A 24,159-nucleotide genomic window follows, 5' to 3' on the forward strand; every position below is an offset into this window, starting at 1 on the left:
TTCTCTTTCAATTTTGAATAATAGCCTTCCTGGATAGAGTAGTCTTGGATTCAGATCCTTGCCTTGCATTACTTTGTACACTTCTTGCCACTCCCTCTGGCCTGCATTGTTTCTATTGAGAAATCAGCTGACAATGTAATGGGAGCTCCCTTGTAGGTAACTTTCTGTCTCTCTCTTGCTTTCTTTAAGATTCTTTTTTTTTGTCTTTAATGTTTGCCATTTGTATTATGATGTGTCTAGGTGTGGGTCTTCTGGGGTTCATCTTGCTTGGTATGCTCTGTGTTTCCTGAGCTTGTGTAACTTTTTACTTCACCAGTTTAGGGAAGTTTTCTGTCATTATTTTTTAAAACAGGTTCTTTATTTCTTTCTCTGATTCTTCTCCTTCCAGTATCCCTATAATGTGAATGTTGTTATGTTTTGTATTGTCTCACAGCTTCATTGAACTCTCTTCCTGTTTTTAAACTTTTTTCCATTTGCTGCTCTATTTGGGTGTTTTTCTCTACCTTGTCTTCTAAGTCGCTGATTCAGTCTTCAGCTTCTTCTAATCTACTATTACACCCTTCTAAGGTATTTTTTTAATAAAAGCTATGCCATTCTTTATTTCCTCTTTATTTTTATGCATCACTTCTACCTCTTTATGCATAGCTTCTACCTCTTTTTTTTTTTTTTTTAAGCTGAAGTAGTTCCCAGTGAGCTCTTCTTAATTCTTAAGTTGCTTGTAGTTCTCACCAAATTGTTTGAGCACCCTTAAAATCACTGCTTTAAATTCTTTATCTGACAAATTGCTGTCTTCAATTTTCTGTAGTTCCTTTTCTGGTGATTCCTCTTTTTTTTTTTCCTTTGGGTGTTGTTTTGTTGTCTCCCCATTTTAGCCATCTGGTAGCTCTATACCCACTGAGGGATGTTTGGATGTGTATGCAGCTCAATGTATATCAAATAAGGCTACTGTGCCTCCCAGACTGTTTTGTTGTGTGTCGCCTCTTGCCTGCTGTGGATCCTGGAGGACTGACTACTGGGGGCTGATATTGGTGTGTCCTGGTAGGTTCTGCTGATGGATCAGGTGGGCCCCTCTGGAGCTGTGTTCCCAGCTGGTAGCTGGTGCTACCTGCAGCTGTATAGCTCAGGCCCTGTTGGAGCCGCACTCCCTGCCTGTACTGTAGGCAGCTGAATCGCACAGTCCCTTTGGAGACCCGGCTCTACACCTATTTTGTGGGTATCTGGGTCACACAGGCCTCTGTTTGCCTCAGCACCCCGCAGGTCCTGCGAGTATCTGTATCACACAGTCCCTTTGGCGACTTGGCTCTACACCTATCTTGTGGGCTTCTGGGTTGCACAGGCCTCTCTGGTGCCCCTGCACCCTGCAGGTCCTGTGGGCAGGCAGCTGGATCACACCAGTCCCTCTTAGGCTCTGGCTTCCCACTCTTCTGTGGGCTTCTGGGTCACACAGGCCTCTCTGGTGCCCCAGCACCCTGTAGGTCCCATGGGCAGATGGATTGCATCAAGCCCTCTCAAGCCCCAGCTTCCCACTGCTCTTGTGGGCCGCTGGGTCTAACAGGCCTCTGTGGAGACCCAGGTCCAGCCGCTGGCAGCTGGGGAGTGCTGCTGCTCCATGGGGTTCAACTTCTGCTCAGCCTTTACTGTAGTTTTTGGGGATGGGTCTCAGCTGCTGGTCTGTGCTTCTGTTGCCTGGGAATGGATGTATGCTCTCCAGCCTCTGTTGCTGGGGGTATATCTTGACTCTGATTAGGCTGCTACTGTGGGAGATGGTGCTGGGCTCCTGGCTATCTGTGGCTTTTGCAACCGGCACCTTGGAAGCTCCACTGCTGTGCACCGGTCTGTGTTGACACAGGGTGTCCACTGGTTTGATGGTACCAGGTGCACTGGTGGGCTCAGGTTGCTGGGCCCTAGCTGCTCCCATTGCCTTTTCCCAGGGAAGACCTGGGATCTTCCAATATGGTGGTATCTCCCACAGAGCAGGGAGAAGTGCCGCTTACCACGGTGGCCGGCTGCTCCCGTCCACAGCACAGGAACCTCCTGCTCCATGTCTCTGCACTGCATGCGTTTGATCATCCACTCACACTCTCTCACACACTAGCTCACTCTCTCACACACTCACCCTCCCTCCAGTCCTGCCTGATGCCATCTTCCCAGATCAACTCCAGTAATATCTTTTTCATTGACTTTCAGAATGAGTGGAAAGGAGGGAGAGAGAGAAACATTGATGTGAGAAAGATACATCGATTGGTTGCCTCCTGCATGTACCTGACCTGAGTTGGGAGCAAACCTGCAACCCAGGTATTTGTCCTTAACTGAGAATTAAACTTGTGACCCTTCGGTGTGTGGGCCAACACTCCAGCCACCAAGCCACACCAGCCAGGGCACTTCCTCATTTTGAAGTCATCTCTAACACTATGACCATTTCAAGTCAATTTATTTATTTATTTAAATTTGCCTTTCAATGTAGACTGCACTTGCAATATATTTTTTAATTTTTTATTTATTAATTTGTTTTTGTTACAGATGTTTCTCATTTTTCCCCCATTGACACTTTCCTCCCCTTCTCCCTTGCCCCATCCCCAGCTTTTTTGTCTATGTTCATTGGTCATACATACATGCATGTAAGTTCTGTGGTTTATCTCTTCCCCCTTAAACCCCCACTTCTCTGAGGCTTGTCAGTCTGTACCCCACCTCTATGTCTTTGGGTTAATTTTGTTCAACAGTTTGTTTAGTTCATTATATTCCACAAATTGCAATATATTTTTATAATCATTTTTTGTCAGTGCCTATCATAGGTAGTGGGGACACCAGGCTGAATTTTTAAAAAGAGCACTAGGGGACCAGTTATAAAACCCAGTAGCATACCTCTGGCTGGTGTGGCTCAGTTGGTTAGAGTGTCATTCATATGCCAAAAGGTTGTCGGTTTGATTCCTGGTGGGGCTGTGTTTGGGAGGCAACAGATCAATGTTTCTCTTTTACATCGATGCTTCTCTTTATCTCTCTCTCCCTCTCTTTCTCTCTTAAATCAATAAAAATGTATCCTCAGATGAGGATTAAAAACACCACCAAACAACTCAGTAGCATGTTAGAGTTGCCTTTATCAGGAAAAGCAGTTAAGGTAGTGATCATGATGTAGAAAAAGAATGATAGACCCAAAACGACAGCTTTGTTTTCAAATTTTCTTCTGCAATAAAATTATATGTGGTCTTAGTTGCCACATGTAGTTTTTTCAATGTGAGTTATATAACTCATGATAATTCTTTTAGAAAAACTAGAAAATTTACTTAGGATGTTAGGTATTATATCAGAGAAAAATATGTTTAATAAACTCAATTTGTGCTATAAAAAATGTAATTTTCCAAATATATCTCATCCATGTTTGGGGAAAACTTGGAGAGACTGGGGAGGGGGACAATTGTGCATGTATCAGACAGAACCGAAAAATAAATCAAACGAGTTACTAAATTGTATAGGGAATTTAAAATCAAATAAAAGAAAATTCTAGTAATTAAATAGAAGGAGTAATTGCTTTCTCCAATTAGATCAAATAATAGCAATTTCTGGCTCTAATGTTTTCAGCCCTGCAATCATAGGCATTTTTTCAGCCCCTGGATGATTGGTCTTTTAATAGCTTCCATCCCAAGAATCTTTTCAGAGCCCTCTTTATGTCTTTGTTCCTGAGACTGTAGATGAAGGGGTTCAGCATGGGTGTGACCACTGTGTACATTACTGAGGCTGTTGCACTTGAGTGTGAGCTGTGGGTAGCAGCAGAGCTAAAGTACACTCCTGCACTTGTACAATAAAATAAGGACACAACCGAGAGGTGAGATGCACAGGTAGAAAATGCTTTATACTTCCCCTGAGCTGATGAGATTCCATGTATGGAGGACACTATCTTAGAGTAAGAGTAAATGATACCAGCCAGGGGACAACCACCCATCAGCCCAACTCCAAGATACATTATGATGTTATTAATAAAGATGTCAGAACAGGCAAGTTGGACTACTTGTTTGAGTTCACAGAAAAAGTGGGGGATTTCCAAGTCTTCACAGAAGGACAGCTGCAACACCATTAAGCTTTGTAACAAGGAATTCAGGATACACATGATCCAGGACATCAGAATCATCAGTCCACAGAGCCAGGTGTTCATGGTGACCATGTAGTGCAGGGGGTTACAGATAGCCACAAAGCGGTCATAGGCCATCACGGTCAAGAGCAAGACATCCAACCCTGCAAATAATATGAAAAAATATATCTGGGTGATGCAACCTTCATAGCTGATGACTTTGCTCTGTGTCTGGATGTTCCACAGCATCTTTGGGACAGTGGTGGAGGTGAAACAGATGTCTACCAAGGACAGGTTCGAGAGAAAGAAGTACATGGGCGTGTGGAGGTGGGAGTCTGAGCTGACGGCCAGGATGATGAGCAGGTTTCCCAACACAGTGATCAGGTACATGGAGAGGAAAAGCCCAAATACGAGGGGCTGCAGCTCTGGTTCCTCTGAAAATCTCAAAAGAAGAAATTCTGCTATTTGTGTATGATTTCCTTGTACCATGTTGTGGTGGTCATAACTAGGAAGAAAAATAAAATGATTAATTTTTACATATGTGGGTATTAACATAAAGAAATGCTAGAATTTATGTTTTTCAATCAAGTAATTATATATTTATATTGATCATATTGGTCACAGAGGTAGGGGAAAAAAACGGCGGTGGAGTGAATGGCAGCTACACAGACCATCTCCCAGGACCAAACTGGATTTACAGCGAAAATAAAGACAAATCGTCAGGAAGGGGCAACTGAAAGGCAGCTTGGAGGACCACATAACCAGGGACACTGACTCAATCCTGGTAGGCTTGCGAGGACGCGAGAGGGGGCGGGAGCCCACGGTTCACATTGGCCTGGGCTGGGACCGGTGGACTCTGGCGGGTCCAGGAGACTCGGCTGGAAGCTGCACCCTCGGCTGAGTCCTGTGACCTCGGCTGGGTCCTGTGACCTCGGCTGGGTCCTGTGACCTCGGCCGGGTCCAGCTGCCTCGGCTGGAAGCTGCTGCCCCCTCGGCTGCATCCGGCGACTGCAGCTGGGTTATGTGGCATCGGCTGGGTGTTACGCCCTCGGCTGGGTCCTGTGAACTCGGCTGGGTGTTACGCCCTCGGCTGGGTGCTACACCCTCGGCTGGTGCTGCCCTTGGCTGGGAGCAGAGCCCTCCAGTTAAAAGTCCCAGGCGGCTCCACGACGCAGAGTCCGGACAGAGGCTAAATTGACAGCAGACACTCACCTTGGGCTCTGGCAGAGGGAAGGCAGACTGGACTGGAACTGTGTGGGGACACTCGGGATTTGGAGGGCGCTCAGAGCTTTTGCTGAGTGCAGCCACGCAGGACTGTGGTCATCTTACTCCTTCTCAGGGCCCTGGGGAGAGGTGGCGGCCCCTCCCGCGGAGATTCAACCCCACCTGGTGGCCATTGAAATGCTAATAGAGGCCCATTAACAACCAGCATCTGCCCCACCCTCGGGAAATCCTCTTACACTAAGCACCTGAGGGAGTTTTTCAGGCAACTCAGAAACCAAGGTTCTTCAGGTGACCACCACTATATTGATCATATCGCCTTTGTCGGATCTGCTGTGACAGCTGTGTTTGAGAATTCTTGCCCTACACTCAGCTCTCCCCCCAAGACATCATATACAGTCTTAATATGCAGTCTTAATGCAAAATTCTTTTGTGCATTTGAGGAATTTATGTTGAGTGCTGACCATCTTCTAGGGTAAGAGTATAGAATGCTGAGAAACAAAGTTTTCTGTAATCCAATAATGGGAAAACACTATAAATTAGCAAATGGAAAAACATATGCTATGTCAGAGGGTGACATGTTCTGAAAAAGAAGCAGGTATAAAATAGATTGAATGGAGGTGTTATGTTTTACTGAGAGTTCAGGATATCTTGCAAACAAGGTGACATTTGAATAGAGTCCTAGAGGAAGACAGTGTGAGTCATTAAGTTATTTGGGGAAGAGTGTGCCCTGTTTTGAAAAGAGTGAGTGTGAAGACCCTGAGGATGACATTTGTTTCAGATACTCAAGGCTATTTTTAAAAAATTAAATTTACTGGGGTGCCTTGATTAATACAATTATATGGGTTTTAAATGTTCAATTCTATGATACATCATCTGTTTACTGCATTCCGTGTCCACCACCCAAAGCCAAATCTTCTTCCTTTACTCTTTACTACCCCCCACCCCTCTTTCCCCTGGTAATCACCATACTGTTGTGTGTGTCTATGAGTTTTTATTTATTTTTCTCGTTTGTTCACTTGTTGCTTTCAGTTTTATATACCACATATGAGTAAAATCATATGGTCTTGGAAGCCAGAGTGTGAAGGGGAATGAGCAGGTGGGAGAGTGATGAGAAATGGTGTCAGAGAATGTAAGGAATGAGGTGGCCTCGCTGCCGCTGCTGAAATCAAAGCATAGGTACTCCCTCACCTACATGTCGTTTCTTTTAATTTTATATTGTATTTCAAAGGATTCCTGTGAATCAAAATGTTTTCTTTCTTTATTTTCATCCATTGGTTAAGATTGTAGTGTCTGTCCATCTCAGAAGATGGGGTGGAGGGGGAGAGATAAACCACAAAACTTACATGCATGTGTGCATAACCAATGGACAAAGACAACAAAGCTGGGGATGGGGAGGAGGGTGTCAATGGGGGGGGGGAGGAGAAATATCTGTAACAAAAATAAATTAATAAAAAATTTTTAAAAAGATTCTATTGTCTGTTTTTTAAAAATATTTTTATTTATTTATTTTTAATCTTCATGTGAAGATACACTTTTTAGTATTTTTGTTTGTTTGTTTTGTTTTGTTTTGTTTTGCTTTAGAGATAGGAAGGCCGAAGAGAGAAACATTGATTGGTTGCCTCCCATACGTGCCCTGACTGGGGCATTGAACATGCAACCTGGGTTTGTGCTCTGACCATGAATTGAACCTGCCACCTTTCGGTGTATGGGCAGATGCTACAATCAACTGAGCCACACCAGCCAGGGCTGTAGTGTCTGTTTTTAAGGGATCACATTTTGGAGTATATGAGCTTAGGTACCACTGCCCAGAGTACTGTTCATGTCCCACAAAATGTGTGCTTATGTGGACACAGACACACATACACAAACACAGCACACTAAGACCTCTTGGTGCCATGTTATTCCCTGCTTTTCTCACAGCTGCAATAATTAGGAAAGGAATGATACAGGCAGGTTGTTAATATCAAGTTTCTATATCACAAAGAATGGAGAAATAGTTCCCAAATTCAAGTTGATAAGCTTCCCATGGACTTTTGACTGCATTTTATTAAGATAATGTTGTGCCCTGTATTAAAATTTTTTAATCCATTTGGGGAAAAGTGAGAGAGGACATGGAGAAAAACAAAATCTAATAGCTCAGAGGGCGCCTGAGAGAGGGTGATGAGGACAAAGCTCCTTGGTTCCGGCAGCATTCCAACCCCAGTTCTATCCTCTTGATGCCCAGATTAACTAATAAAACAGCAAAAACTAATTTATCTGAAAGAGAAATGAGTGCTATCTTTACGATGTCAAGTTATAGTACTAATTGATCACCCACTAAAAATTAGGCAAAGAGAATAAACACAATTTACAACAGAAAATATATGATGTATAACAATAGATGAGGATTTTTAAAAAGATAAATGGTAAGACTTTTCTAAATGATTTTGAATCAGAAAACGAAATCTTTGTTTTGAATCTGAATCTACCCCATGTTAGCTGTTTGGAGAGACAACAAAATCATTCTAAATTAATTACTGTAAATTAATACTCTCCCTCAAAAGCTTATAGTTCCTCCCTGTGTGGAGTGATAAATGAATGGTTATCATTGGTGATAAGATTTGGCTGATTTTTTCCCTATGTCACAAACTCTTCCTCACCTCTTGTTAATAAGAGAATAAACACAATTTACAACACAATTTGCACAATAATGCTCATTAGCATATTAAATACAAATTTTCATGTGAATACCCAATATGAATGATATACTGTGAAATGTATGTCTCAAGAATTACTGTGCAAGGTAATACCTATTTCCATGGATCTGGACCTTTCTAAAAAATACAAAACAGGCTCAAATACATCTTATCTTTAAAAGTTAAAAAAATGCCCTCTATTACTCTATTTCCCCACTTCTCTTAACTTCAAAATTCCTCTACTAATATGTTCTAATTTTATTAAAACACTTTATGCCTCCAATCCTTCCTTGGTCTCATCCAACTGGACTTTCATTCTTATCGCTTGTCAACAATTACCCTTGTATTGCTGAGTCCAACAGAGATTTTTCTTTGTAAAATACTGAATAAATTAATGAAAATTAATTAGCAGTGTGGCACAAACATGGCAATCTCTCAGCTATGGGTTAGGCTGGTTTGACTCTCAGGTGGCTTTAAGTAGAAGTTCTCAGGTTTCTAGCTCTTTGAATCTTTCCTGAAGCAGCTACTGGGTTCTCACACTTACCTGGATGGAATCTTTATGTGGAATTTTTTTGTGTGGAAGTCTGAAATCCTCCCCAGATCATTCATCATGGAGACTGAAGCTCTGTACCCAGACAAGACAGGAGGAAGATGAGAAGCATTTGTTCCCAACCAGGCTTAGGAATCCAAAGCAACAACCATTTTTTGCTCAGCTCAGGGTTGCACGCAGTGATGGACTGCAGCAGCGAAGATATTTACTGCTCTCTTTATCTGCTCCTTAGTCACTGTTTCCATTGTTACTCTCACCCCTGAATACATCATTTCCCTTTGAGACGCTGGTCTGGGCACAAAGGAATTTTTTTCTGCTGATACACTATTCCCAGGAGACCATATTAAAAGTTAGGTGAATCCAGTTTTTATTACTATTTCTTAATGAACTCACCTCCATTCCAGAGGTCTAACATCCTGATACCTTATTCCAATCTAGAGTTAATGTTTTCTCCAAATCCAAGACTGAGTAACTTATTGTGACTGGGTCCATGGACCTTCAAAGCATTGACTTGTGGTGGGGAACAGCTCTTGATAGCTCTAGAAATTGGTATTCTCCCCTTGAACAAAGGCACAGAGGTATGTTCCTTTGCTATAAAACCATGGTACATGATCCTTTGCTACATGATGCATTTGACAAATTAATTAGGAGATTCATGCTTGTAACCACAAATTAAGATGTCATTTAGTGCTTCGGTTAAAATTTTTTTTGTTAATTATAAGATATATCTAGAGTATTTATTTATTTACTTATAAATCCTTACCTGAGAATATTTTTCCATTGATCTTCAGACAGGGTGGGAGGGGGAGGGAGAGAGAGAGAGAGACACAGAGGCAGATAGAGAGAGAAACATAGATGTGAGAGAGACACATCAATTGGTTGCCTCCTGCGTGACTCTGACCAGGGCCAGGGACCAAACCGCAACTGAGGTATGTGCCCTTGACCAGAATTGAACCCACAACTCTTTGGTCCACAAGCTGACACTTTAACCACTGAGCCAAACTGGCAGGGCTATATCTAGATCTTTTAATGCTCCATGGACTGAAGTTAAAATCTTATATGGATTGTCTTATTTCATTTTAATAAATGTTATTTGTATGTGGTCAGTACTAATGACACAAGATAATACACCTTTCGAAAAGGCTTTGTAGTAAGCAGAATAAGGACTTCCAAAAGATGTTTATATCTGTATCCCCAGTACCTTTTATTATCTTATTTTTTATAGCAAGGGGAGAATTAGGGTAGCAAATGCAATAGGGTTGCTAATCAACTGACTTTAAGATGAAAGATGAGCCAGGATCATTTAGGTGGGACTAAGGTAGCCACAGTGCTCTCCTACATACAGAAGAGGGGGACAAGATGAAAATGTACACTGCTGCCTGTGAAGATTGAGAAAGAGACATGAGCCAAGGAATGCAGGTGGCCAGCAATACAAAATGGAATTTGTAAGAATTGGATTCTTCCCGGAGCCTCTAGAAGGAACCCAGACCTGCAGACATCTTGATATTAGCCAGTGAGACTCATTTCAGGCTTCTGATATCTGGAACTCTGAACACATCTATTTTTTTTTTGTTTTGTTTTAAACAGCCAGTTTGGGAATATTTTACAGCAGCTACAGGAATCTAATACAGACATTTATTCAATAAAATTTGTTTAAGGTAACTGAGTTTAAGTCTCTCAATTTATTCACTAGGTTCCCTTGAAGGAGGGCATTTCAACTTAAAAATCCAAATGAAGTAAAAAATAAATTTTAAAACTATTTGGAGATATTCCACCGTATTAGTTGGTACAGTGAAGTCCTCACTGTATAAATATTAATATGGTCTGATTATAATGCCTTTGTGACATTAAATTAGAAAGTGAAATTCATTATTAAAATTAAGGTCATCATTCTTCTTGATCATTATGTTTATATTTCTACATTCTTTTATGTCATAATTTAAACCTTAATTCTTTTCATTTCTATCTTCTCTAAATTTCTTTGAAGTTTCCTTTAAACATAAAAGAAGTAAGAAGCATGAAACAATCAGAAAAAATATATGTACCCCCATGTCCATAGCAGCACTATTTACAGTAGCTAAGATCTGGAAACAACCCAAATGTCCATCAGTAGACAAATGGATAAAAAAGCTATGGTACATATACACAATGGAGTACTATGCAGCTGTAAGAAACAAAGTTCTCTTATCCTTTGAGATGGCATGGAGGGACCTGGAAAGTATTATCCTAAGTGAAACAAGCCAAACAGAGAAAGACAAGTATCATATGATCTCACTCATTTGTGAAATATAATGAACATAACAGTCTGAGAAATGGGGTAGTCACAGAGATGTGGAAGTGACTATCCCCAGAAGAGGGGGTTGGGGGAAAGATAAACCACAGAACTTATATGCATGTATGCATGAACAATGGATATGGACAACAAAGCTGGAGACAGGGTGGGGAGGGATGGGGAGAGGGGAATCAGTGAGGGGAAAAAGGAGAAACATTTGTAACAAAAATAAATTAATTAATTTTTGAAAATAAACATAAAAGAAGTAATCATGAATGTGTCCCTGTGCATATATGTGTGTGTGGGTGTGCTTATTTGAAAGGAGAATGTATACACAAACACACACACACCCTTTACCCTTAAAAGTTTTTCTTGTTTAGTTTCCCACACTACTTTCAGAAATAAGAAAAATCAGAGAGATTAAATTTTTAACAATTATGTAACAAAGTAGTTAAGTTTTTTGTACGCTGTCTTAAATTATACACAAATAGAAATGTGAAGGATTTACTTAAATTTTTTTTTTCTATTCTCACCTGAGGACATTTTTCCATTCTTTATTCAGATAGAGTGGGAGGGAGAGAGAGGAAGAGAGAGAGAGAGAGAAACATCGACATGAAAGGGACACATCGAGTGGCTGCCACCTGCACGACCAACCAGGGCCGGGGACAAACTGCAACTGAGGTACATGCCCTCAGCGGGAACCAAACCCAGGTCTTTCCGGAACGCAGGCCAACGCTCCAACCACTGAGCAAAACTGACCAGGGCAGGATTTACTTACATTTTTATGGCTACATTAATTCATTGAATTTACACATTAAATATGCAGTTTATTATGTGTAATTGTATTTTGATAATTTAATTAAATGGAAAAAATCTAATGCTGCATGGGTCAGAGCAGGATGTAGACCCCTGGTAGTTGATTCACACTTAATGGGGTAGGAGGTAGCTTTGTTAACTGGGAAGAAAGCCAATTATCGTGTATAAATGTAGGAACAATGGAATTAAATTTCTTTTCTTTCTTTTTTTTATTTTATTTTGGATGTCACATGATTTCTTTACTTCTCCTAATTAGCTTTTTGTCTTTCCCAAATTTTATTTTATTTTTTAATTAATAAATTTAATTTTGTTATAGATGTTTCTACTTGTTCCCCAACTGATTCATCCCTCCCTCTCCCTCCCTGCCCTGTGCCCACCTTTGTTGTCCATGTCCATTATTCATGCATATATGCATGTAAGTTCTGTGGTTTATCTCTCTCCCACCACCCCCTCCTCTGGGGATTGTCAGTCTGTACCCCACTTCCATGTCTCTGGGACTACCCCATTCCTCAGACTGTTATGTTCATTATATTCCACAAATAAGTAAGATCATATGATACTTGTCTTTCTATGCTTGGCTTGTTTAGCTTAGGATAATACTTTCCAGGTCCCAAAATGTCGTCTCAAAGGATAAGAGATCTTTCTTTCTTACATCTGCATAGTACTCCATTGTGTATATGTACCACAGCTTTTTGATCCATTCGTCTACTGATGGACACTTGGGCTGTTTCCAGATCTTACCTATTGTAATAGTGCTGCTATGAATGGGGGGGGAGGGGTACATATATTCTTCCTGATTGGTGTTTCAGGCTTCTTAGGGTATATTCTTAGAAGTGGGATCACTGGATCAAATGGAAGTTCCATTTTTAATTTTTTGAGCTAACACTATATTGTTTTCCATAGTGGCTGCAGCACTCTGGATTCCCACCAGCAGTGCACTAGAGTCCCCTTTTCCCCACACCCTTGCCAACACTTGTTGTTTGATGATTTGTTGATGGCGGCCATTCTGACAGGTGTGAGGTGATACCTCATTGTTGTTTTAATTTGCATCTCTCTGATGATTAGTGATGCTGAGCATTTCTTCATATGTCTCTTAGCCATTTGCATGTCCTGTTGGGAGAGGTATCTATTTAGTTCTCTACCCATTTTTCAATTGGGCTCTTTGTCTTCCTTTTGTTGAGTTATATGAGCACTCTATATATATTGAAAATTAACCCCTTATCTGATAGATCATTGGCAATTATGCTCTCCCATACAGTCGGTTACCTTTCCATTTTGATGATTGTATGTTTCACTGTACAGAAGCTTTTGAGTTTGATGTAGTCCCATGTGTTCATTTTCTTCTTTGTTTCTGTTGCCTTAGGGGATGTATCAGTGAAAATTCTGCTGCACATGATTTCTGAAATTTTGTTGCCTACAGTTTCTTCTAGAATTTTTATAGATTCACGAGCCACATTTAAGTCTTTTATCCACTTTGAGTTGATTCTTGTGTAGGGTATAAGTTGATGGTCTAGTTTCATTTTTCTGCATGTAGCTGTCCAGTTTTCCCAGCACCATTTATTAAAGAGGCTGTCCTTACTCCACTGTATGCTCTTGCCACCTTTGTCAAATATTAATTGAGCATATTGCCTTGGGTTCACTTGTGGGTTCTCTGTTCTGTTCCACTGATCTATATGCCTGTTCTTGTGCCAGTACCAGGCTGTTTTGATTACAATGGCTTTTTAGTATAACCTGAAATCTGGTAATGGGATCCCTCCACTTTGTTCTTCCTTTTCAAGATTACTGTGGCTATTTGAGGTCATTTTTTGTTCGATATGAACTTTTGAAGTATTTGTTCTAGTTCTGTGAATTATGTCGTTAGTATTTTGATGGGGATTGCGTTGAATCTATAGATTGCTTTGAGTAGTATGGATATTTTAATAATGTTAATTCTTCTGATCCATGAACAGGGTATGTGCTTCCACTTTTTTATATCTTCCTCTATTTCTTTTTTCAATGACCTGTAGTTTTCTGCGAATAGGTCCTTTATTTCTTTGGTTAAGTTTATTCCTAGGTATCTTAATTTTTTTGCCGCAATGGTATATGGGATTGTTTTCTTAGTTTCTCTTTCTGCGAGTTCATCATTGGTGTATAAGAATGCCATCAATTTCTTGACGTTAATTTTGTATCCTGCTACTTTGCCAAATTCATTTAAGTCTAGAAAACTTTTGATAGAGTCTTTGGGGTTTTCTATGTATAGTATCATGTCATCTGCAAATAATGACAATTTCACATTCTCCTTTCCAGTTTGGATCCCTTTTATTTTTTCTTCCTGTCTGATTGCTGTGGCTAAGACTTCCAGTACTATGTTAAATAAGATTGGTGAAAGTGGGCATCCTTGCCTTGTTCCTGTTCTTAACTGAAATGCTTTTAGTTTTTGCCCATTGAGTATGATGTTGGCTGTAGGTCTTTCATATATGGCCTTTATTATGTCGAGATATGATCCCTCTATTCCCACACTGCTGAGCGTTTTTATCAGAAATGGATGCTGGATTTTGTTGAAGGCTTTTTCGGCATCTATTGATATGATTATGTGGTTTTTATTCTTCATTTTATTTATGTGGTGTATCACGTTTATTGATTTGTGTATATTGTACCAGCCTTGCATCCCTGGGATGAATCCCTCTTGGTCATGGTAGATATTTTTTTTTAGTGTATTGCTGGAGCCGATTTGCTAGTATTTTGTTCAGGATTTTGGTGTCTGTGCTCATCAGGGATATTGGCCTGTAGTTTTCTTTCTTTGTAGTGTCTTTTTCTGGTTTTGGAATTAGAATTATGCTGGCTTCATAAAACGAGTTTGGAAGTCTTCCTTCTTGAATTTTTTGAAATAGTTTGAGGAGAATGGGTGTTAGTTCTTCTTTGAATGCTCGGTAAAACTCCCCTATGAAGCCATCCGGGCCTGGGCTTTTGTTTGCTGAGAGAGTCTTGATTACATCTTCAATTTCTTCTGTTGATATTGGTCTGTTCAAGTTTTCTATCTCTTCCTGGTCCAGTTTTGGGAGACTATGTGTTTCTAGAAATTTGTCCATTTCACTTAGATTGTGGAATTTGTTGCCATATAATTGTTCATAGTAGTTGTTAACGATCTTTTGTATTTCTGTGGTGTCAGTTGTTATCTCTCCTCTTTCATTTCTGATTTTGGGTATTTGGGTTCTCTCTCTTTGTTTCTTGGTGAGTCTAGCTAAGGGTCCATCAATCTTGTTTATCTTTTCAAAAATCCAGCTCTTTGTTTCATTGATCCTTTGAATTGCTTTTTGGACTCTATGTCATTTATTTCTGCTCTGATCTTTACTATTTCCTTCCTTCTACTTGCTCTGGAGTTTTCTTTTTGTTTGCTTTATAGTTATTTAAGTTGTGAGGATAGATAGTCTATTAGAGATTTTTCTTGTTTTTTGAGGTAGGCCTGTAGTGCTATGAACTTCCCTCTCAGAACTGCTTTCACTGCATCCCATAGATTTTGTGTTGTTGTGTGTTCATTTTCATTGGTTTCCAGGAGGTTTTTAATTTCTTCCTTGATTTCCTTGGTAACCTATTTATTGTTTAATAACATGCTATTTAGCTTCCATGTGTTCAAATGTCTTTGCATGTTCTTCTTGCAGTTGATTTCTAGTTTCATGCCATTGTGATCTGAGAAGATGCTTGATATGATTTCAGTCTTCTTGAACTATAGAGACTTAGTTTGTGCCCTAACTTGTTGTCTATCTTTGAGAATGTTCCATGTGCACTTGAGAACAATGTGAATTCTATAGTTTTGGGGTGTAATTCTCTGTAGATGTCTATTAAATCCATTTGGTCTAGTGCTTCATTTAGAGTCTCTGTTTCCTTGCTAGTATTTTGTCTAGAGGATCTATCCAGAGATGTCAGCAGGGTTTTGAAGTCCCCTGCTATGATTGTATTCCTATCGATTTTTCCTTTGAAGTCTTCTAGAAGATTTTTAATATATTTTGTCGCTCCTATATTGGGTGCATATATGTTTATCAAGGTTATATCTTGCTATTGGATAGATCCTTTTAATATTATGTAGTGGCCTTCTTTGTCTCTAGTTATAGCCTTCATTTTGAAATCTATTTTATCAGATATGAGTATTGCTACCCCAGCTTTTTTTCCTTTTTGTTTGCTTGTAAGATTTTTTTTCCATCCCTTCACTCTCTACCTGTGTGAGTCTTTTTTTGTGAGGTGGGTCTCTTGTAAACAACATATAGATGAGTCATGCTTTCTTATCCAATCAGCTACTCTGTGTCTTTTATAGGATCATTCAATCAATTTACATTTAAGGTGATTATTGATATGTACTTATTTATTGCCATTTTTGTTTAATGTGGTTCTATTTTTCTTCCCATTTCTCCTAATTACAGCAGTCCTTCTAACATTTCTTGCAGTGCTGGTTTGGTGCTAATGTATTATTCCCTTAGTCTTTTTTTGTCTGGGAAGCTCTTTATTTGACCTTCCATTTTGAATAATAACATTGCTGGGTAGAGTAGTCTTGGATTCAGATTCTTGTTTTTCATGACCTTGATTACCTCATGCCATTCCGTTCTTGCCTGTAGTGTTTCTTGTGAGAAATCAGCTAAGAGCCTTAGGTGGTTTCCTTTGTAGGTAACCTGTTGCTTCTCTCTTGCTGCTTGTAGGATTCTCTCTTTGTCTTGAATTTTTGGCACTTTGATTACTTTGTGTCTTGGTGTGGGCTTTTTGGGGTTCTTCTCACTTGGGGCTCTCTGTGCATGTTGAACTTGAATACCTTCTTCCTTCACCAAATTAGGGAAGTTCTCTGTCACTATTTCTTTGAATATATTCTCTAGCACTTGCTCATTTTCTTCTTCTTCGGGGACTCCTGTGATGCGAATGTTATTACTTTTCCAGTTGTCCCACAGTTCTCTTAGGCTGTTTTCCTATTTTTTATTTATTTTTTCCTTTTGCTTTTCTGATTGGTTGATTTTTTTGTACCCTATTTTCTAATTCACTGTTTAGAGGTCCTCTGCGTCCTCTACTCTGCTATTTAGACTTTCCATTGTATTTTTTATTTCTGATATGTCATTCTTCATTTCTTCTTGGTGGTTTTTAATTTCCAATTGGAAATTTCAACATTTCTATGTCTTCACTCATGGTGCTCCTGTCCTTACACATGCTGTTGAGATCCTCAACATCATGGCTCTGAATTCTAGTTCTGTTAACTTGCTTAACTGCACCTCATTTATCTCATCTTCAGTAGAGGTCTCTTGTTCTTTCATTTGGTTTTTGTTTCTTTGTTTCACCATTTTGGCTATCACCGTGGTCTTGGGAGTCTGCCTAATTTTCCCTGTGGGTCTTCGTGTTCTGCTGTTCATGGCTCCATATCCTGGATTTGAATGAAGCTGGGAGGACCCACTTTAAACACCACTGTCAAGTCTTACCTTTCCTGGTTAGAGTTGCTCGCCCAGGGAATGGTAGTTATCCTCTAGCTTTTTTGCCTGGAGGCTATTTGTAGTGGTCACCTGAAGAACCTCAGTGTCTGAGTTGCCTGAAAAACTCCCTTAGGTGCTCAGTGTAAGGGGATTTCCATAGGCTGGGGCAGGTGCTGGTTGTTAATGAGCCTCAATTAGCATTTCAAAGGTACCATGTGGGGTTGAATCTCCGAGGGAGGGGCTGCCATCTCTCCCCAGGGCCCTGGGAAGGAGTAAGATGATCACAGTCCTGTGTGGCTGCACTCAGCAAAAGCTCTGAGCACCCTCCAAATCCCGAGTGTCCCCACACAGTTCCAGTCCAGTCTGCCCTCCCTCTGCTGGAGCCAAAGGTGATTGGCTACTGCCAATTTAGCCTCTTTCCGGGCTCTGTGCCATAGAACTGCCTGGGACTTTAACCTGAGTGCGCTGCTCCCAGCTAAGGGCTGCCGAGGCTGCAGCAGCTCCCAGCCCAGGGCGTAGTACCCAGCCGAGGTGGCCGCTGGTCCCAGCCGAGTGTAGCACCCAACCATGGTCATAGGACCCAGCCAAGTCAGCTGCTGGTTCCAGCCAAGGCAACAGGACCCAGCCAAGGGTGCAGCTTCCAGCCGAGTCCGTTGGTCCCAGCCCAGGCCGCTGTGGACCGTGGGCTCCCGGCCCCCTCTTGCGTCCTTGCAAGCCTACCAGGATTGAGTCAGTGTCCCTAGTTATGTGTTCCTCCAAGCTGCCTTTTGGTTGCCCCTTCCTGATGATTTGTCTTTATTTTCGTTGTAATTCCAGTTTGATCCTGGGAGATGGTTTGTGTAGCTTCCATTCACTCTGCCGCCATTTTTTCTCCCCTACTCTGTGTCTTTTTATTGGAGCATTCAAACCATTCACATTTAAGGTGATAATTGACATGTACTTATTTATTGCCATTTTTGTTTAGTGTGGTTCTTTCTATTTCTTCTACTAATTACTCCAGTCACTTTAGCATATCTTATAGTGCTGGTTTGGTGTTAATATATTCCCTTAGCCTTTTTTTTTTTTTTTTGTCTGGAAAGCTCTTTATTTAACCTTCTTCTTTGAATGATAGCCTTGCTGGATAGAGTAGTCTTGGATTCAGATCCTTGTTTTTCATGATCTTGATTACATCACGCCACTCCCTTCTGGCCTGTAGTGTTTCTGTTGAGAAGTCAGCTGAGAGCCTTATGGGGTTTCATTTGTAGATAACCTGATGCTTATCTCTTGCTGCCTTTCGGATTCTGTTTTTGTCTTTAATTTTGGGCATTTTAATTACTATGTGTTGTGGTGTGTGCCTTTTTGGATACTTCTTACTTGGGGCTCTCTGTGTTTCTTGAACTTAAATGCCTTCTTCCTTCACCAAGTTAGGAAAGTTTTTTGTCACTGTTTCCTCAAATATATTTTCTAACCCTTGCTTATTTTCTTCCTCTTCGGGGACTTCTATGATGCAAATGTTATTATGTTTCCAGTTGTCCCACAGTTCTCTTAAGGTATCTTCGTATCTTCCTGTTTTTTCATTGTTTTTTTCTTTTGGTTTTCTGATTGGTTATTTTCTACCCTGTCTTCTAATTCACTAATCCGGTCCTCAGCTTCCTCTACTCTGCGGGTTAGTACTTCCAGTATGTTCTTAATTTATGCTATGTTATTGTTCATTTCCACTTGGTTGGTTTTCAATGTTTGTATATCTTTACTCATGGTGCTGATTTCCTTACTCATGCTGTTGTTTCCTCAAGATCATGCTCTGAACTCTACCTCTGATACTTTGCCTAGCTGCATTACATTGATCTCATATTTGATAGAGTTCTCTTGTTCTTTCATTTGGGATTTGTTTCTTTGTTTCACCATTTTTGCTATGTCAGTGGGTTTTGGAGCCTGCCAAATATTTCCTGTGGGTGTTGGTGTTCTGCTGTTAGTGGCTTCATTTACTGGGTTTGGATGAGTCTGGGTGGGCCCACATTAAACACTGCTGTCAAGTCTTACTTTCTTGGGTAGATTTGCAAGCCCAAATAAGGTCCAGTTGTCCTCTAGCTTTTTCCTGGTGGCTAGTAGTCTCAGTTAGTCAGTGCTGTGGGATGTAGCCCTGGTGTTCTGCATAAAAGGATTTCCAGAGAGTGGGATAGATGCTGGTTGTTAATGAGCCTCAATTTGCATTTCTTTGCCTCAACCGGGAAAGGCTGAATCTCTGAGGGGGGGGGGGGGGGGCTGCTGCTTTTTCCCACAGTTCTGGGAAGGAGCACACTGGCCACTGTCCTTTGTGGCCACAACTCAGCAAAAACTCTGAGTGCCCTCCAAATCCCAGGTGTCCCTACAGAGTTCCAGCTCAGTCTGCCCTTTCTCTGCCATAACCCCCAGGTGAGTGGCTGTGGCTATTTTAGTGCTCTGTCCTGGCCCTCTGTGCTGTGGAGAGGGTTTGGTCTTTATACCCCAAGGGCGCTGCTCACAGCTAAGACTGTTGCTGTCCCTGGGCTCCCAGCCTGCCACCCTCTCATGCCTCAGCAGATCCTACCAGTGTCCCTAGTTATATGGTCCTGTCTTGCTGCTTTTCTGTTGCTTTCTTTTCCGAGGATTTGTCTGGTCCTGGGAGATTGTCTGTGTAGCTTTTTCTCACTCCACCTCCATTTTCACATCTTCTTAGCCTATCTTGTGCGCATCTGGGTTCCACAGGCCTTTCTGGTGCCCCCGCACCCTGCAGGTCCCGTGAGTAACTTGATTGTACACTCCCTTTGGGAACCCGGTTCTATGACTATCTTATGGGCTGTTGGGTGGCACAGGCCTCTCTGGTGCTTCACCACCCCGAAGGTCCCGTGAGTAACTAGATTGCACAGTTCCTGCTGGGTCACACAGGTCTGTCTGGTGCCCCTGCACCCTGCACTTCCCATAGGCAGGCAGCTGGATCGCTCCAGTCTCTGGGTCTCTGGCTTCTCACTTCTTTTTGTGGGCTACTGAACTGCACAGGCCTCTATGGGGCCCCAGTCTTGCTGCTGGGGGCTGGGGAGTGCTGCTGCCCCATGGGGCTCAACTCCTGCTCAGCTTTTGCTGTAGTTTTTGGGGATGGGTCTCAGCTGCTTGTCTGTGCTTCTGTTGCCTGGGAATGGATGTCTTCTCCCCAGCCTCTGTTGCTGGGGGTATATCTCGACTCTGATTGGGCTGCACAATATCATTTCATCTGCAAATAATGCACAGTTTAACTTCTTCCTATCCTATTTGGATGCCTTTTATTTCTTCTTGTCTAATTGTTGTGGCTAGGATTTCTAGTATTAAGTTGAATAAGAGTGGTGAAAGTGGACAGCCCTGTCTTTTCCTGTTTTGAAGGGAAACACTTTTAGGTTTTGCCCATTGAGTATGATATTGGCTGTATGTTTGTCATATACAGCCTTTATTATGTTGAGGTAGGAGCCCTCTATTCCTATTTTACTGAGAGTTTTTATTTTAAAAAAATAGGTGCTGAATTTTATTGAATGTTTTTTTCTGCCTGTATTGATATTATCATGTGATTTTTATCCTTCATTTTGTTTATGTGATATATCACATTTATTGATTTGTGAATATTGTACCAGCCTTGCATCCCTGAAATAATCCTTCCTCATTTTGAAGTTTTTCTCTAAGGTAATATCAGGTTAATTTATTTATTAAAATTTGTCTTTCTGTGTAGACTTCATAGCAAGATATAAGTTTGATAATCAATTTTTTGCCAGTAGCAGAATAAAACCAGGAGACCAGTTATAAACCATGGTAGTATTTTTGTAGTGTAAATGTCTGACATTAAGGTTTTTTTGTTGTAATGTAAGTGGCTGTAATTAAGCTTTTTATTTTCAAGACATCTATTTCAAAGACATCCATGCCAAATAAACATTGCCAGCTATATGATAAAAGTACTATATAAGCATTCAAGTTGCCCTCACACAGGAAGTTCCCCTTTTAGAAAACCCTGAGTAACGTAGATAACTTACCTCATGAGTGACCCTGCTTTTCCTTTGCAGTGCCCTAATTTCACTTTTATGTTTGAAATATGCTAATAGTGAAACTGTGAAAACCGAGCCACCCTGCCCATGGACCCCAATAAATACAGAGCCATTGGGTGCTATCTATCATCTATCTATCTATCTATCTATCTATCTATCTATCTATCTATCTCTATCTATTTCTCTTTTTCTCCCTCCCTCATTCTCATTGTCCATCTCCTGGCATGGTTTTTTGGTTTGTCAAGTGCCTGTGAATAATAAACTTTTTTTTTAAAGTTCTGTGATGGCTGTTACTGAGGTGCTTCTTGCAATCATAATAAGAACCAAAGGGCTGGTTCAGTCCAAGCATAGGCTCAGGTCAGGGAAATGTCTGTGGAGTTTGACACAAGTAGTATGGGTCTAGGTGAGTACCTCAGGCATTCCTAGCTAATAGCTTCTTTATCAATAAGCTGTGATTTAAATGGAAAAATGTCAAAATCTACATTCTCAGGAAGAGCAGTTAAGGTAGTGATGTAACAAAGAATGACAAACCCAAAGTGAAAATTATGATGTCATATTTTCCTTTATAACAAAATCATACAAATGGCCTTAGTTGATGAGTGTGATGTTTTGTCCATATCAGTAATACAACCCATGATTATTCTTTCCAGAAAACTAGGCTAAGTTACTTGGCATGAAATAAGTCATTTGAGAAAAAATTACTTTTTAGAAATCCAAGTTGCTCCATGTAAGATACAGAAATTGGTAAGCATTTCTGATCCAACTTTTAAAAAAATGTGGGAATATATATAAATGGACAAAGAGAAATACTCTGTATATCAGAAAGAGCAGAAATGTAATGAAGAAAATTACTAAAATTGTATAAAGAAGTTAAATTCAAAGAAATGGAAATTCCAGGAAATAAATAGAAGTTTTACTTCCACAATCTGATCAAATAAAAGAAATTTCAGGCTCTGAGACTTTGTGCCCTCTAATTAAGGGCACTTCTACACCCACAAGACAATTGTCCCTTGAACACTTGCCATCCCAATGAATCTTTTCAGAGCCCTCTTTATATCTTTGTTTCTGAGACTGTTGATGAAAGGGTCAGCATGGGTGTGACCACCAAGTATATCACTGAGGCTGTTGCACTTGAGAGTGAGCTGTGGGTAGCAGCAGAGCTGAGATAAACTACACTAGCACACACACACACACACAATGAGACAACTGAGAGGTGAGATGCACAGAGAGAAAATGCTTTATATTTCCCTGAGGTGATGGGATTGCATGTATGCAGGAAGCTATATTAGAATATGAGTAAAAGATACCAGCAATGGAACCACAACCAAGCATCCCAGTTTAAAAATATATCACAATGTTATTAAAAAAGGTGTCAGAACAGGCAAGTTGGACCATCAGATTGAGGTCACAGAAAAAGTGGGGGGGTGGCGGGTCTTCAAAACTACAAAGAAAAACAACTGCAACTCCATTAATCTTTGTAACAAGGAATTCAGGGTACTCATGATCCAGGACACCAGAACCAGCATTTCACAGAGATTCATGATGACTGTGTAGTGCAGGGGGTGACAGATGGCTACAAAGCAGTCTTAGGGCATCATAGTCAGAAAGACGTCATCCAATCCTGCAAAGAGTAGGAAAAAATGAATCTGTGTGATGCAACCTGCATAGGTAATAACTTTGCTCTGTGTCTGGATGTTCCACAGCATCTTTGGGATGGTGGTAGAGGTGAAACAAATGTCTGCCAAGGACAGGTTAGAGAAGAAGTACATGGGTGTGTGGAAGTGGGAATTTGAGCTGATGGTCAGGATGATGAGCAGGTTTCCAAACACAGTGATCAGGTACATGGACAGGAAAAGCCCAAATATGAGGAGCTGCAGTTCTGGTTCCTCTGAAAATACCAGAAAAAGAAATTCTGAAATTTGTATGCCATTCCTTATTTCCATATTGTGGAGGTGACTAGCAGGAAAGAAAAAATAACATGGCCAATTTCCTCAAAAGTAAGCATTACAAATACAGTTGCAATTCTATAATTTACATTTTGCATTCAAAACTAAATATCCATAATTTTCATATGGGACATGTTCCCTTCAGGGGATTCCCTGTGCCATCTCTGAACAGGAATTTCTGTCCCACTCAAACTTTTCCTCAAGTGGTCATATATCCTACATCTTTAATGAGAAATTCTTTCATGCACTTGGGGAAGACAAATTGAGGACTGAAAAACTTCTAGGCAAAGAGTATACAATGCTGAGAAATGAAAGTTCCTATAGTTAAATGAAAGAATATAAGCAAATTAAAAATATATAAATTATCAGATGGTGACAGGTGCTATGAAGAAAAAGAAATTAGCCTAGCCGGTGTGGCTCAGTGATTGAGCTTCCACCCATGCACCAAGAGGTCGCTGGTTTGATTCCTGGCCAGGGCACATGCTCAGGTTTTGGGCCCAATCCCCAGTAGGGGGCATGCAGAAGGTGGCCAATTGATGTTCTCTTTCATTGATGTTTCTATCTCTCTGTCCCTCCCCCCTTCCTTTCTCTCTAAAAATCAATAAAGAAAAAAAGAAGAAGAAAAAGAAATTAGGTATAAAGGGGAGAGTAGATGGGGGTGTTATTATTACTGGGCGTTCATACAGACCTGCACTTTTAAAGAGAGACCACAGGGGAGGGAGGGAAGGGAGTATTAGGATCTGGGGGAAGTGTGTGCTTCTCAGAGGAAAAGCCAGGGAAAGCCTCTGAAAAGGCAAATGTTTTAGAAATTCAAGTCCCAAGAGGAAACCAGTGTGTCCAGGGGAATGAGAAAGAGGGAGAGTGATGAGAGATGTTGTCAGAGTGTGTGGGGGGAAGAGTTGGCTTCCCTGCTGTTGCTGAAATTTCAATTCACAAGGAGTCTAATGGATATAAACGTGTTCCCTCATTATTTTCATTTGTCAATTAATATTCTGGCACCTGTATTTTAAGGGTCACAAATTGGAGTATATGCACTCAGGTACCCCTGCCTTGAGAGCTATTCATGCTCCACACAACACACACACACTCACACTATGGACTCCTAGGGCTATGTTACTGCCAGGCTATTCTCACCCCCAGCTACAATAATTAGGAAAATAATGATACCAGGCAAGCTGTCAACATCAAATTA

At 40.8% G+C, this 24,159-nt stretch overlaps 2 pseudogenes; both read right to left on the reverse strand.

The window, feature by feature from the left end:
• Window positions 1-3,584: 3,584 nt before the first annotated feature.
• LOC118643836 lies at window positions 3,585-8,604 on the reverse strand (annotated as a pseudogene).
• Window positions 8,605-21,995: 13,391 nt separating this feature from the next.
• LOC118615229 lies at window positions 21,996-22,964 on the reverse strand (annotated as a pseudogene).
• Window positions 22,965-24,159: the final 1,195 nt, after the last annotated feature.

The sequence above is a fragment of the Molossus molossus genome, unplaced genomic scaffold (assembly GCF_014108415.1).
Source record: "Molossus molossus isolate mMolMol1 unplaced genomic scaffold, mMolMol1.p scaffold_m16_p_4, whole genome shotgun sequence".
In the NCBI taxonomy this organism is placed as follows: Eukaryota; Metazoa; Chordata; class Mammalia; order Chiroptera; family Molossidae; genus Molossus; species Molossus molossus.